The sequence below is a fragment of the Quercus lobata genome, chromosome 11 (assembly GCF_001633185.2).
Source record: "Quercus lobata isolate SW786 chromosome 11, ValleyOak3.0 Primary Assembly, whole genome shotgun sequence".
NCBI classification, from domain to species: domain Eukaryota; kingdom Viridiplantae; phylum Streptophyta; class Magnoliopsida; order Fagales; family Fagaceae; genus Quercus; species Quercus lobata.
The window spans coordinates 5,329,250-5,344,754 of NC_044914.1; the positions used below are offsets into that span (position 1 = coordinate 5,329,250).

General features: G+C 31.6%; 1 long non-coding RNA gene across 1 annotated transcript; it reads right to left on the reverse strand.

The window, feature by feature from the left end:
• Window positions 1–14,589: 14,589 nt before the first annotated feature.
• Window positions 14,590–15,012, reverse strand: LOC115967922. Its single transcript, XR_004086592.1, has 2 exons — window positions 14,788–15,012; window positions 14,590–14,654 (listed from the first exon to the last, which is right to left on the reverse strand). It is a non-coding gene; the product is annotated as an uncharacterized LOC115967922 (long non-coding RNA).
• Between the last annotated feature and the right edge of the window lie 493 nt (window positions 15,013–15,505).

Genomic DNA, 15,505 nt, shown 5'->3' on the forward strand with positions numbered 1-15,505 from the left:
ACAATTGGCATTGCAATTACCCTCGTACAAAAAAAGGGGTTTTATTGGAAAAACCATACACCAAGTCAGTTTGAGGAGAACCACAGTCAAATACATTTGTCGCCAAAAGTTTTATTTCTCGGGTAAAGTATCTCACACACTCACCCTCTTTTCGAAAAAGTAATTTAATATGAGTTTAAATTAAAACAAGACTTGGTGTAAAACTGTAGGTTTACAGCCACAATAATATCATGCCACATCAGATATTTTATAATTTAGCAATACATTGATTCACACCTAATTCTATTCTTCAAACAAATAAAATTAAAATTAAAAAGCTGAACAGCTCCTCTCTCTCTCTCTCTCCACCACCTCTCTTCCACCACCACCAGCATAACCACACTCACCGCCACGAGCATATCTCATTCCTTATCAAATTTTCTCTCTGAATCATAAGCTCACTCTCTCTTTTTCACAAACCCATCTCTCTCCTTCTAATCCTTTTTGTTCTCTTAAGCTCATCCATTGTTGAGCCTCAAACGGTTGATCAAGTCTCCATGGTCGCCATTAAGGACAATTTCCATGAGCCACATTTTAGATGGCCCTTACTCTCATGGTTCTAACCCACCTCACTCAACCTAGAAAAAGCCGAGACCCATAAATTCCACCACCATCACTAGCATAAGTTCCCTCTCTTTCTCTCTTTATCTCTATTTCACTGTAAAGCTGCAAATGAACCAAGTTGTTTATGAATAACTCGAGCTCAGCTTGGGAAAAAACTTATTTATGTTCATTTGTTTAGAAAACAAACCAAGTTCAAGCCAGCTGAAGTTTAGGCTCAATTACTAAACGAGTCAAGTTTAAACATAATAATGTGTTTATGAATGAGTTCGTAAACATGAGGATTCAATTTAATTATATTTTTATATATATACTTGTCTAAAAATATATTTATATAGACTTGAAATTGAGTTGTATAAGTTTGTCAATAGTTTCATAAGATATTGAATTATTATTTGTAGCTTATTGATGATATAAATAGTCTATTTGTAGTAAAAAATCATAGAATTGTAAAGAGGTAAAACATTTTACTAATTGTTTCACAATATATAGGAAAAGAATAAATTAATCAAGTAGCTCATGAACAAACTCGAGCTTGCTTGACAAGAAAATGAGCCAAGCTTGAACATAAAATTTTATTTGCTGATGAGCTTGTGTTATAATCCTAGTGTCCCATATGGATTAAGTGTAAACTTAACCATGTGTTTATAAGCTCTTAGGCACCTATTCCTTACAAGTCGGTTTTCAAGGGGTGAGTTTTCTACCCATAGGTTTCTAATAGCTTGTGCTCAGCTCGTATTCGAAAAAAAATTTAAATAGGCTTGAACTTTTAAAACTCGGCTTGTTTATTGCCATATTTTTCAACATATTTTCTTTTTAGTTTTCTTATTTATTTCTGCCTTTTTTCTCTTGGCTGTGACCCATATTCCTCTTTTTATTTGGTTGTGTGGGTGTTTTTGGTATGGGTCTGTGTGGTGGTGAAGGAGAGTGTATGTGTTGAAAGTTCGTGTGTTGTGCTTGTGCAAATTCAATCTGAAGCATTTTTAGCTGATTTGGATAAAACTTTCAAAAAATTTATTGTCAAATTTGGATTTGGGAAATAGGGTCTGGTATCAACCATTTTGCAATTACAATGAGATTATTACTTTAAATCTCTATTGTTATCAAGGTTTTTCACAGTGGTTCTCTTTAGAAATTTTAGGGTGGTGAATGTGGTTGGGGTTGGAAGAGAGGGAGGAGATGTTCAATTTTTTATTTGTTTGAAGAATATAATTAGGTGTGAACCTATCTATTGCAAAACTATAAAACATCTTATGTAGCATGATATTACTGGTGGCTGTAAACGTACACTTTTAGCCCTAGGCTTTAATTTAAACTCATTCAATATCAAGATGCTCTCTTTAATGAAATAAAAACTAAACTGTAAGTCATTGGTAGTAAACTTCAAATTCATGAAGGATTCCTTAAATCCACAAGGTGATAGGTTTGGAATCTAACAAAGAAAACAATAGAGAAAAAACTCTGAATTTTATTAATAATAATATGAATAATATTCTAACTGCCTCTGGAGGTTACATAGCATATAAATACTGAAAAGACAAAACCCTAGGATGATTAGGAAAACGTTTAAAACCCTAATTTGACTAAATAGCATTAAAGACACCTAAAATTAAGGAAATAATAACTCTAATCCTAAAAATCTAGAAATTACAAAAATTACCAAAAATAACAAATTATAAAAATTAATTTAGAGATTTTATCCTACATTAGACCCCTCAATTTGAAAGAAAAAAGAAAAAAAAAAACTCATCCTCGAGTTGGCATTCAAACTTTGAAATTTTCCACTTCAAATAAACAAATACTATGAATGCTTAAGCAACTTGATCCAGTTTTGAAACTTAAATCCTTCAAATATTGTAGCATAAAATTTCTTCTCATTTGCCTTCAATTCATTTGAAACATCAATCAACAAAGGGTATATAATAAAATCAAAATGTTCTACTCCAAGAAAATCAATAGATTTTGTAGTCATCTTTGGCAAATCAACTGAAACCTAGGGATCGTGGGTTATGGACTCATCCTCATATTAGACCTCAATTGGATCTTCCACAATATTCGAAAATCTTTATCATCTCTTCATTTCTGTCATTATCCACAATCAACTCAATCTTCTAATTTTTTGACCTTTTCATCAAACCTTTGAAAAGTGCTTTTTTCAAGCTTCAATTCAACTTGTTGTAAGTCTTGATCTTTTTCAACCACTTCAAAATTTTCTTTAGAAATTGGTAGCATCTTGTCAACCCTCAAACTCTTTTCTTTTCTTGACACATGACTTGGCTATGATAATTTTGGTTTTGTGTTTGGCTTATCAGTTTTGAAAATATTGCTCTTCATATGAATATACATAACTATAATAAAAACTTGTATATAATCTAGTATATCATAATAGTCATGAGGAATCCATAAATCAATTAACGCATTTTTCATTCTTTGCCAAGAATGAATTGGATGCTTACCTCGACACTTTTTATCAATTTGTATGTCTTCCCACCGTTCTTCTAGTTCACCATCCAATTTATTAAATGCAAGTCGTACTTTTTCTTCCTCACAAATATTCCCAAAATTAAAATACTTTTCCAAATCAAGAAGTTAGTAAATAAAATCCAACTTACTTGTCTCTCCATCAAAGAATGTAATTTTCTTGTACATACGAGTGCACCTTTAAGTATATTGATTAGTGCTGTTGTGAGATAATTTCCAAGCAAGAAAAGTAGTAATCGCTTATTGAATTTCACTTATATCTTGTTGTCTCTCTTCATGAAACTATTGAATCTCTTCACGAAATTGGTGGAATACAGCCCTAGCGAGGACCACGTCTTCAACTTTGTAGACGTCATTGTGGTGGTTACCATCTTACCAATTAGCCATTAGACCAAGGTAAGTTAAGGCTTTGATATCAACTGATGTCTTAGAAGCTTGAAGAAAGTACACATGATACTATTTTTGGTGAAATATAAACTAACAATTAGGGGGTGTTTGGATTTTGTGTTTTCAATCACTCATCACTCTATTTTCATCACTCATCACTCAAAATTTGTGGATCCCACACATGCATGGCTTGTTTGGATGAGTTTCCATTTTCTGTTTCCATAACTCATATATCACCAAATTGAGTTATGAGTTAGTGAAAATGAAAATTTTTTTTTGTGGTGTTTTTGAGTTATGGAAATAGAGTTACAATGACATTTTTGTAAATATATTCATATTGTGGGCCCATGTCTGTGTCTTGTCTTTTCCTTGCTAGACCAGCTCTTTTCTTTTCTTTTTCTTTTTTTCGTTTTTTTTTTCCTCTTTTTTCTCTCCTCTTCCTCTTCTCTTCCCATGCCACTCTTTTCTCTCCATACCCATCTGCCATTAACACAACCCATTACTCTCTCCGTCTTGATTTGCCACTCTAGTTGAAGCTCAAGTCTTCCTTCTCTGTTTCCGTCTCCATCTTAGCAGTGGGTCTCATGGTTTTGAGTTGTGGGTCATCATCTCAACGGCACAGACGATGGAATTTGTCGAGCTTTCTCTCCATCTCCTTGGAAAGATTAAGTTTTTTTTTCTTCTATCTTGTGGGTGTGGGGTTTAGATTTTTGGTATGTGGGTGTGGGTGTGAGGTTCGGATCTATGGTATGGTTGCAGAAAATGAAATTTTGATTTGGGTTCGGCTAGAGAGAGAGTCTGAGAGAGTAGAAAAGAGCAGAGAAATGAGAAGAACCAGTCCAGCTAGAGAGAGAGTATGAGAGATTAGAGAAAAAGAAGTGAAAGGAGAAGAAGAGAGTTTGAACTTAGTCAATTTGTGGGTCCCACATAAAGTGAAAATATTTGAGTTTTGGGAATGAAAACTCAATCGGGTTGTAATGCCAAATATGCCAAGGATGCAACTTGGGGATTTTTAAGTGACAAGTGATGAGTTATTGAATGATGGTTTTGAGTGATGAGTAATAGTGTTTCCACCATCCAAAGAAGGCCTTAATTTTTGGTAGTGAACCTCGAATCAAACGAGGGTTTCCTTGAATGCACAATATGATAGATTTGGAATCCACTAAAAAAAAAAAAAAAAAACCTCTAAATTTTATTAATAATAATTTGAATGATAGTCTGACTGCCTCTGGAGGTTATATAGCATATAAATACTGAAAAGAAAAAACCCTAGGATGACTATGAAAATGTTCAAATCCCTAATTTGACTATTTAACATTAAAGACACGTAAAATTAAGAATATAATAATGTTAATCCTTAAAATCTGAAAATTACATAAAATTATAAAAAATAACAAATTATAAAAACTAATTTGGAGATTCTATCCTACATCAATCTTGCATGAGTGTGATTGGTGAACTTTTTTTATTTTATTTTTATTTTTATTTTTATTTATTTATTTTTTTTTATATAGTGAACTTAAAACAACCTAATAATGAATTTTAAAGTAAGCCTATGTAATAAGAGTTTTAACATCCTAGCATCACTTTTTTTCTATGTTGAACACAGATGGTTAGACAAAGCTGCAATAATTGATGAACGAACACCCTCAAGCAGTCCAGAAGGGCAAGAGAATTGTGGGCACCTTTGCACAGTTGAACAAGCGAGGGAAGTAAAAAGCCTTTTTTCGTTGATACCTATTTGGATAACCTTTTTCGGTTGTAGCTTGGTTGGAGCTACCGGAAACACTTTCTTTTTTGAACAAACTAGTAACTTGGATTTTAGCATTGGCAATAATGTCCACATTCCTTTAAAAAGTTTATTTGCCCTCAGGTCCTCTGTACGCTTCATAATATCATTCTTGTTTTAGTCCAAGAAAGCAGCACAACAACATGTTACACGGGTGAGAATTGGAGTTGGGATGATATGTTCTATACTGTGTTGCATTGCCGCTTGGCTGGTGGAGGTCCACAGACTATATTTAATAAACGAAGAGATAATTGATCCTAGTGATCCCACTCAGATTGTCTCTGGTTATTTCCGCAATTTATTTTGTTAGGACTAATGGAAGGTCTTGCCAGTGATGGGCTTCAGGAATTCTTCTATAAGCATGTCGCTATATCAATGAGAAGTTACGGCCCATCATTCAATGAATGTGTATTAGGTATCGGAAATTTCATCAGCTTGCCTTTTGTTTTAACGGTTAGAAGCTGGTTCAAGGATACCATAAAACACAAGTCATCTAGACAAGTATTATCTGACTTTAGCAATACTGAGTTCTGTGTTCCTTGTCTTTTATGTGTATGCCTCGTACTCAATAACGTCTGTCCACATGGGAAGTCCATCAACTGATGAGGAATCAAACGAAAGCTTGGAAGATGGCAAGGATGAGTTAGCTGATCACTCCAGGTCAACTAGGAACATCGCTCCATATTCGTCGAGGTCTAATCAAATGGGAAATGCATCAGAGGAAGCGGAATTAATCGAGATCAAGGTAGATGGCAATGATGACACAACTAGGAGCGTCTCTTCCTCCCTACGGAGGAGATATGTGGATACAGCAGCCACAGCCATTGGATTTTCTATGCGCCTAATTGACAGATTTTCTAGGGAATCACCCGCAAATATTGCAGACTCCCCTGAATCTACCGCAAATATTGTAGACTCCCCTGAATCTATGGAGGAAGCCCTTTTGCAATCACGAGCATTGACTGAAGCTGAAAATGAACTCTCTGATGATGAGCCAGGAAGCCAATAAGACTAAATTTGGATGGATTGAGGTGAATCTAAACTCTTAATTGTTTAATGATGTTATGACTCACCGCTTATTTTACTGAAACTGAAAATTTATTGCTGAAAGTACTGTAGATAAAGGTAAAAGTTAGCTGAAATAATATAGTGGGACTCATGAGTAATACCAAAAAGTGCAATAGGACTCACGAATAGTGGTAAAAATAAACTGAATAGTGAAATAATTTTCATTTTTCATTAGTATCCAAACGGAAGCTTAGTGCTAATTTAAATAGTATTGGTGATATTATGATGTATAGATCACTATGGATTTTTTGAAATGGCGCAAAGGAAAAAGGCACTAGTAAAAATCATTTGGGCGGCGGAGTCAAAATCGCATGAAATTTGGTAGGCTGAAGGGAAACGATCTTCTGATCAATAGTTGTCGCTTTGCCATGAGGTTTACTCTGATTTTGGCAAGTTCCTTGATTTTGCCATTTTTAGTAATTTTGTTTCTTTAATAACTTTTTGCTCAAAGGTTAAAATAAGGCCCTGTTTGTTTTGAGACGACCCTTAAGGTCAGTAATTAATAATTTTTCATTTAACTCAATTTTACTATTTTGGTAAAATTTGGTATTTTGCCGCATAATCTCGTAATTAGTGCGAATTAGCATTTCAGACGTTTCCTAATCGTTCTAGGGTTTTACTTTGTCAGTATTTATATGTTTTGTAGCCTCCAAAGGCAAATTAGCTTATTATCAATAAAAAAATATAGAATTTTTGTCAATTATTTTCTCTGGTGGATTTCAAAGTTATCACATTGTGGATTCAAGGGACCCCTCATGGATTCGAAGTTTACTATTGGAAACTAATAATTTAGTTTCCATTCCATCATAGAGAGCATTGGGTGTGTTTTCTCCTGGCTTTCCTGACATTATATTATTTATTCATGAATTAAAAAACTCCTTTTCCCCAATAGAACCGTGTATATTTAACAATCCTATGACCTTGAATTTTTGTTGCAAATTGGATTTACAAGTATTAGCATGTTTAAATTAATTGTTACATTAAAAGTGTAGCCAAGATCTAATTTATATATAGGTGTTGCAAAATCGGAAAAAGTTTTTCACCCAAATATATTTGAAAGAATCCCTCTCTCAATAAAATTGAAAATTAGATTCTATGTTCACCATTTATCATCTTTCTCAAGGTATTTATTATTATTATTTAAAAAAAAAATTCTCAAATTTTATACTTTGATATTTAATTCTTATGAGAAAAGAATGAATTGGGAAAAACTAATTACTTTGATTAATTTACTTTGTGAGTTTATATACATCACCAAGTCCAGCTAAGAACGAGAAACAGAGCACTGAGCTAACAGATCCTAACAACTTCTCTCACGTGTAAGTAACTAACCTACTCACGTGTGATTACAAATGGAAGAAAGTAAAAACTAAACTACAAGTCGTATATTGCTAATGAAAACTAATACAGCTACCAAACGACAAGAGCTTCAGATATGACTTCTTGAACTTCTGCTATACAAGTTGATCCGTGTTTCTTCTGCTCCAATTGCTTGCTCTGTTCTTGATCTTGATAATTCTCTATATGTAAAATTAATCTCGGATTGGTTTGTATCAATTCATCGAATTATTTGTTGAATCTGTCCTTGCTTGAGTAGGTTAAGATTATTGAGTAATTCTATCATTAAGTAAAGTTGCAATAGTGTTTTTGGGACTTTTTTTTTGGGTTGCCAAATATTCATTTTTTGTAAAAAAAAAAAAAATTGTAGAGTCTACATTTTTAGGTTGGCAACCATGAACAAATATAACCTTTTTATAACTTAGTGTGTTTAGTTGATTAGTGTTGAATTAATCATTGGAACAAAACAAATCAAGTTCAAAACAGTTGAAAACTCAAGAATGCAAAAAATATAGTGCTAGAACATTGCATTTCAACTGCAGGCTTGACAAGCCGAAAGTCACTTATCTCGACCAATTGAGATTCGTACATAATAGAATTTTAGCTTTCTCTAACAACCGTTTGATCATGGGTTTTAATGGATCTTTAAAGTACATATATATACAAACCCTAGAACATGTTTTTGAAGACAAAAGAGGTTAGTGTTCTGTACATAGATCTAAAGTTTTTCAAAACCCTTTTGAAGCTATAACTGGAGACTACTTGCAAACATCATATCCGGTTATAAAGCAAAGTTATTGCAACCAGTTAACCACAATTGTTGATCAAATCTTTAAGCGAAGATCTCAGAGTCATGAATAGTGGAGTTCATGTGTAACAATCCATAATGAAAGAATCTGTGGATTCATAACCATGTGCGATTGTGCTAGTAAGTACTACATGAGATAGCAATAAATATAGGGTTAAATATATTGTACCAACTTCAATTCTATTAATGGATATGTTGTTTTGAGGATTGTTTAGATTAAATCATCCCTAATATAGCTTTTGTCTTTTGAAAAGATTGCACCACCACTTATTATCTTATCACATTTATCTTATCAAATAAATGTGGTTGTAAGGACCTATATATATATATATATATATATATATTGGCTATACTTAATTTGAACCTGCCAATTAAACTTGAAGATCCAATTTAAATGGTGAGAATAGAATTTCGCATAGGATACTTACTTTTTCTTTTTCTTTTATTTATTTATTTATTTATTTATTATTATTATTATTAGAAAAACCATATTGATACCCAATTAATGTACCAAAATACAAAAGAGGGTGCTGCACTTACACAGACTGGCCAGCCTCCTTCAAAATTCCGTTTACAAAAGCAGCAATATCATATGCTCTTGTAAATAGGATACTTAATTAAACATGCCAGTTTTCAGTTATATTTACAAAAGCAGCAGTATCATTGGCTAGACAGCTATGGGTTTATGGAATTGATAGTTGAATTGATCATATTTAGCTCCATCCATCCAAATTTAGTCATGGTGGCTCTCTGGCTTATCATCAGCCGGGAATCCCTCTTCAGCTTCAGTCGATGCGTGGGATTGCAAAAGGGGTTCCTCCATATGTTCAGGGGAGTACTCTACATTTGCGGCTGATTCCCCAACCTTTTTATCCTTTAAGCGCAAAGAGATGCTCCGTAAGGGTAAAGAGACGCTCTTAATTCGCTGGTATTCAGTGGCAGTTGAGTCTACATTTCTTCTACGTATGGGGAAAGAGACGCTCCTAGTTGGCCGGGATTCAGTTAAGCCGTCAGTGCCACGTACCAAGATCTCGTTTAATTCCTCATCCTCCGATGCATTTCCCATGTGGAAAGACTTCAATGAATATGAAGCATACGCATACATGACAACTGACAAGGCACACGAAATTCAGTATTGCTAAAGTCAGATAATACCTGTCGAGACGACTTGTGTTTATGGAATCCTTGAACCAGCTTCTACACGCTAAAACAAAAGGCAAGCTGATGAAATTTCCGATACCTAATACACATTCATTAAATGGTGGACCGTAACCCCTCATTGATAAAGCGACATGCTTATCGAAGAATTCCTGAAGCCCATCAGTGGCTAGTCCTTCCATTAGTCCTAACAAAATAAATTGCGGAAATAACCAGAGGACACTCATAGAGATAGTCTGATTTGAATCCATAGGATCAATATTCTCTTCCTCAATCAAATATAGTCGGTGGGCCTCTACCTGCCAAGCTACAAAGCAGCATAATGCAGAACAAATCATCCCGACACCAATTCTGATCCGTGTAACATGTTGTTGTCTTGCTTTCTTGGACGAAAACATGAATGATATTATGTGGCGTATAATGGACATAAGGGAAAATAAAACATTTAAAGGAACCTTGACATTATTGGCAACGGAAAAATCCATGTTGCTTGTTTGTTCATAAAAGAAAGTGTTTCCGGTAGCTGCAACCAAACACAGCCGAGAAAACTTGTCCAAATAGGTATCAAAGTAAAAAGGCGCTTTACTTCCCTCACTTGTTCAGCTGTGCAAAGATGCCCCAGAAGTTCTTGTTCTTTTCGACTGACTGGTGGTGTTCGTTCATCAATTATTGCAGCTTTCTCTAACCTTCTGTATTCAATATAGAAAAGAGTGACGGTATGAATGTTACAAATTTTATTACATAATGTTTATAATTGAAGTATCACCAATAATAAAATAAAATAATGATATATATATATATATATATATATTCATTATTAGGTTGTTTAAGTTCACTAATCATGCTCATTACAACAACTATGTGAACAAATATGGTTGATGTCATTGCACGTATATGCAAAAGATTTGCTCCCATCACCAAGGCAGAAACTCCGAAGGCCATTTTCCTTTTCTCTGTAGCATTTGGAAGGGAAACGAGAGCAATAGTGGCTCCAGAAAACCTGGCAACCCGCCACAAAATATTTGTGCGATCATCTATTTCTTTCTGCTTTTCTTCTGTTGGATTTTCTATCTCATCACTCAATTGATCAGCAAGAAAGGCTCTTAGAGGTGGGTCTTGACCAGCCATACCCACTACTAGAATCACCGATGCAGCATAGAACACTCCAGTTGGACTACGTTGCTCAGCTGGGTACCAGAAGAGCATCAATCCTTGCAATATACATAAAAGACAATCTGATGTGTGGATATTTGTGAAACGTCATCACTAGTATTGTATTTTGAAAGGTGGCTCCATTATCCTCAGTTGAGTAATACTACAATCACAAACATTTTTATAAACTATTGATATGATAAATTATTACTAATTTTAATATGAACCTATTACTTATATCACAGTTTTTCTTACCAATAATTATTTGGAGAATGATAAAGTCATATAAACTGTTTGTAAAAATGTTTGTGTCTATAGCATTATTTTTCTTAGTTTCACCACATGGGTCTTGCCCACGAGTGTGATTTGCACAACGCATGCTAAGAAAATCTAAAAAATATGTGAACACAATTTTTATCATAATCCTGATTTATCAATGAATTATGAAAAAAAAAAAAAAAGTGGTACAAAATGATTTTTGTTTAGGATTTTATGTGAACAAGTTTTTTTTTTTTCTTTTACGTAGTAGGAATTTCTGTGAACAATAAGGTCTTTTTGTCTTGTCCTATTTGATTATAAATATATCATTTGTGTGAACAGTAAAAAAGTTTTATATAAACACAAAGAGAGGTGCTAGCTATTGTTTCAGTTTGAGGGCTTAAAGTTAAAGAGTTTGAGAGGCTTAAAAGATCTTATTAATTGAGGGTATTTATTGATTACATAGATACTTTGTAATTTCTATTTGATATATAGTAGATTTATTCTCATTGTCCTTTGGCATGATTTATCACTGAACCACATAAAATGTTTGGTGTTTTTCTCTTGTTTATAACCAACAGATGTCTGGCATAATACGCGAATACATTATAAGTTTTATATAAAAATATTTTACAAAAGGTTATTTTTATAGTTGTATAATACTTATTGGGTGGTATTATATTTGACAATTAGTTATATCACATGTCATTAAAAAGGAAAGAAAATATGAATTATTATAATTAATATAATTCTGTAAAAGAATATATTGTTTGAATGAGAAGTCACAAATATTTTATTATTTTGACTAACTTAATTACTTAACCACATAATTATTTTCTATATTTTTTATTGCTTATATTATTTAATGTTCTTTTGTGTTCTATTATTATTATTATTATTATTATTATTATTATTTTCAATTGTGGCTATAATAACAAAATTTGATCAAGAATGTCATATTCCAAGTTAGTTGTTTTAATTAATATAAATAATATAAAAATATCCATATAAATGATCAACACTCTAGTGTCTTAGTGGCATTGCCTTGGAAAATTCCACATTTTCCTCCCTCCCAACTTATTTGAGCAAAAACAAAAATCACATCAATTCCCTTTTATATTAAAATTAGTGTCTCACTTGTAAAAAATTAATACTTAAAAATGAATGCATGTACTTCATTTATAAACACATGTGAGAATAAATTAATATTTTTTCAAAAATGAAAAAAAAAAAATCTATCATTTTTTGCTGAATAGAAAAGAATACTAAATATAATTGAAGCAACGATTAAAACAATTTTCTTAGGTAGAAGGTTAAATGAAGATTATTCTATTTTCTTCTCAATGAATGCAACACATGGAAAAACCTTAAGTTATTGAAATCTGGAATAAAATGGGTGAAACAAAATTATTAGTTGAAATAATATATACTTGAAACATTTTATTTTGAAGATTTATCAGCTAACAAGTTAATTTACATTTTGCTAATTAAGTCATTTGAGGTGCTATATATATACTTTGCTAAGTGGTTGCCCAGGATTTTTATTAAAACTAGTGATGTCTCCCGTCATATGCATGTGTGCTACAAATTTTAAAATATTTGATAAGAAATTATTATGAGAGGTGCTACGACCACAATATTTTTCACAATATTTTTACAATAAATCATAGGTAGTTAGTTATTATTAGTTCAAATTTGAACATATCACTGAGATTACCACTGAGACTCCCTTATTTTTACAACATTATTTTATGACTAATTTGTAATACTCATTTAAGTATTATAATATATGAAGAACAAGCTAAAATTATTTACATGTCAATATAAAAAGGGAAAATGTAAATTTGTTTGCGTAAATTGGCATATATTAATTACCTTTCTAACTTAAGAACATTATTATTCTCCGTATATTCTTGATTTTGAGTTTAATTTTCTATGTTGGATTCTGTATAAATATTTTTATATTCTCTAAGAATGTGTCACATGGTTTAGTCTTAGGTTACTAGGGTTAATACTTAACAAACCAAAATGCCAAATTTTAAACATAGTGGACTAAAATGAAAATTCACCCTAACTATAAGGTGGAGAGAGAGAGAGAGAGACAGAGACAGAGACAGAGACAAAGAGATTCTTTGACCTTATTAATATAAGAAATAAAAGTATATGTCATTAATTATTACTTTGACATAAATGCTAGATTTCGATAAGGTGGAAGTCTAAGTAAAAATATAAGGTGTAGAGAGAGAGATACAAATTATTTGGACCTTATTAATATATTGAAATAAATTTATATGTCATTAATTAATTTTTTGACATAAATGCTAGACTTTGCTGAGGTGGAAGCCTAGGTAAAAAAAAAAAAATTCATAGAATTTGTGCCACATGGCGGAATCTTATGTTCTCTTGTATGAGTTCACTGTTTTTATATATATTGATTTAACTACTATGGAATAAAATTATTTACTATTGAAAATAAATAAATAATAATTAAATAATTCATTAAAACTGTTGGTTTGGTTAAATGTTAAATAAATCAAACTCAATAAAATCTTTGCATAGGTGAAATGTCCTTTCAAAAAATAATGACACATGATAATAATTAAAATATAAGGTGGAAAACTAATTGGAATAATTTTCAATAGATGCACTACATTGATAGAACTTCATGCTCTTAGACATGAAATTCCTACTTTTATATATATATATATATATATATATATATAGAGAGAGAGAGAGAGAGAGAGAGAGAGAGAGGCAATTGCCCCTCTAGTCCCTCTAAAAAATCTCCGTTCACCCTCTTAATTCTATTAAATATTTTTTGGTTTTGATTTTCGTTTTTCATTTTTTATATTTCCTTTAAATATTTTGTATAAGTCAAACTTAATTCAATAGTATAGATTTTTTTTTTTTTTTTCTATTTTATTAGTGCCTTTTAAAGTTAAAAAGATAGAAAAGAAAAATAAGATTAAAAATAAAATTAAAGAAGAAAAAGTTTTATAATAGGAGGAAAACCTTATTTTTAAAAAAGATGTTACCTTTAAAAGGATCAATAGCTCAAATTCTTTATATTATAATTTATTATTTTTCACAAAAATCAATGTATAAGTAATAAAATTTTAAATTTATTATATAATAAATTCCATGATATGATATTAATATTATTTTAAGTTGAACTCTAATGTTTTAGATATACCCAAATAGTTACAATATGACTTAAAATTGTTATGATTTAATTATTTTATATTTTTAACAAAATTCAAGATAATTTGTATTTGAGGTTTATTTATTTACTAAAAGTCATTACATGGAACTTTTCTTTATGTTCATTTTATACAACTTACTTTTGAAAAATTCATACTACTTTCAATTTATCCGAAATTCATGGAAAATATTGTAAATTATACCCATCTTTCTCTAGACTAATTTGAAAATATATCAATAATTTAAAACATATTTTCATAAATGAAACTTTGAATCTTGATTTTGTTACGCCATCTTGGAGATTTATAATTGCCACAGCTTTTGGAAGATCTTCCGTCTCCCAATTACGTGTGAGATAAACTATCAAGGTGGACACCGCTGCATATTCAGCGAAGCTATGGCTCAAAACTAAACCTGAAGTTCAACAAGTAAAAAAGGAAAAAGATATAAATATCAGTTATGTTGGAATCCAACAAAGTATTGTTAATTTGTCCGCGAAAATTAAAATTAATAGCCAATGACCAACTTTAGTTTCAGGAATCATTACCTAAAATGAAGAAGGCTTTTGGGGAGAAGAAAATATATTTGTGAAACCATTCCTTGACTCAACGGCATCTACCCCTCATTATCATTTTCCGTGGGAGTCGGTACGGCCGGTATTTTGCCCCAAAAAAGAAAGAAGTGCTGGGATTCTTAGAAAAGCCAGTAACTTTTATGGTTTGACAAACTGATCAATTATATTTATAGGAAGAAGAAGATAAAATTAAAGTGGAAATAATGCTAAAGAGAAGTTCAGCCTGCCAAAATTATTGAATACTCCGGGAATACAATAAATGCAAACTCCTCATTCTCACATAAATTGTGGGTCCCACTATAAATTTAATTAGTAGAACTCATAATTATGTGAGAGGGAGAAGTATGCATTTATAATACTTCGGGAATACCCAATAATTATCCCTCAGCTTGTGTGTATATTTACAAACATATTTTAATACCTTTTTCAACAAAAAAATTTGAGCAAAATAAACTGTTCCGGATAGTGCTTTTGTCTTCGTGGTAAATTACTAATTTCCGTCTTTATCAGACTTGCTTGGCAACAATTGTTGCAGTATTTTAAGTTATCTCTATATATTTAGAAGATTTAGAAAGTTGGTTATGATTTCAAAAAAGTTTTCTAAAATGGCTTACTATTGTATGCCTTAAGGGTATACATTAGTAAAATCTATTAAATAATCTTTATTCTTAAAAATAAAAAATATGGTTAA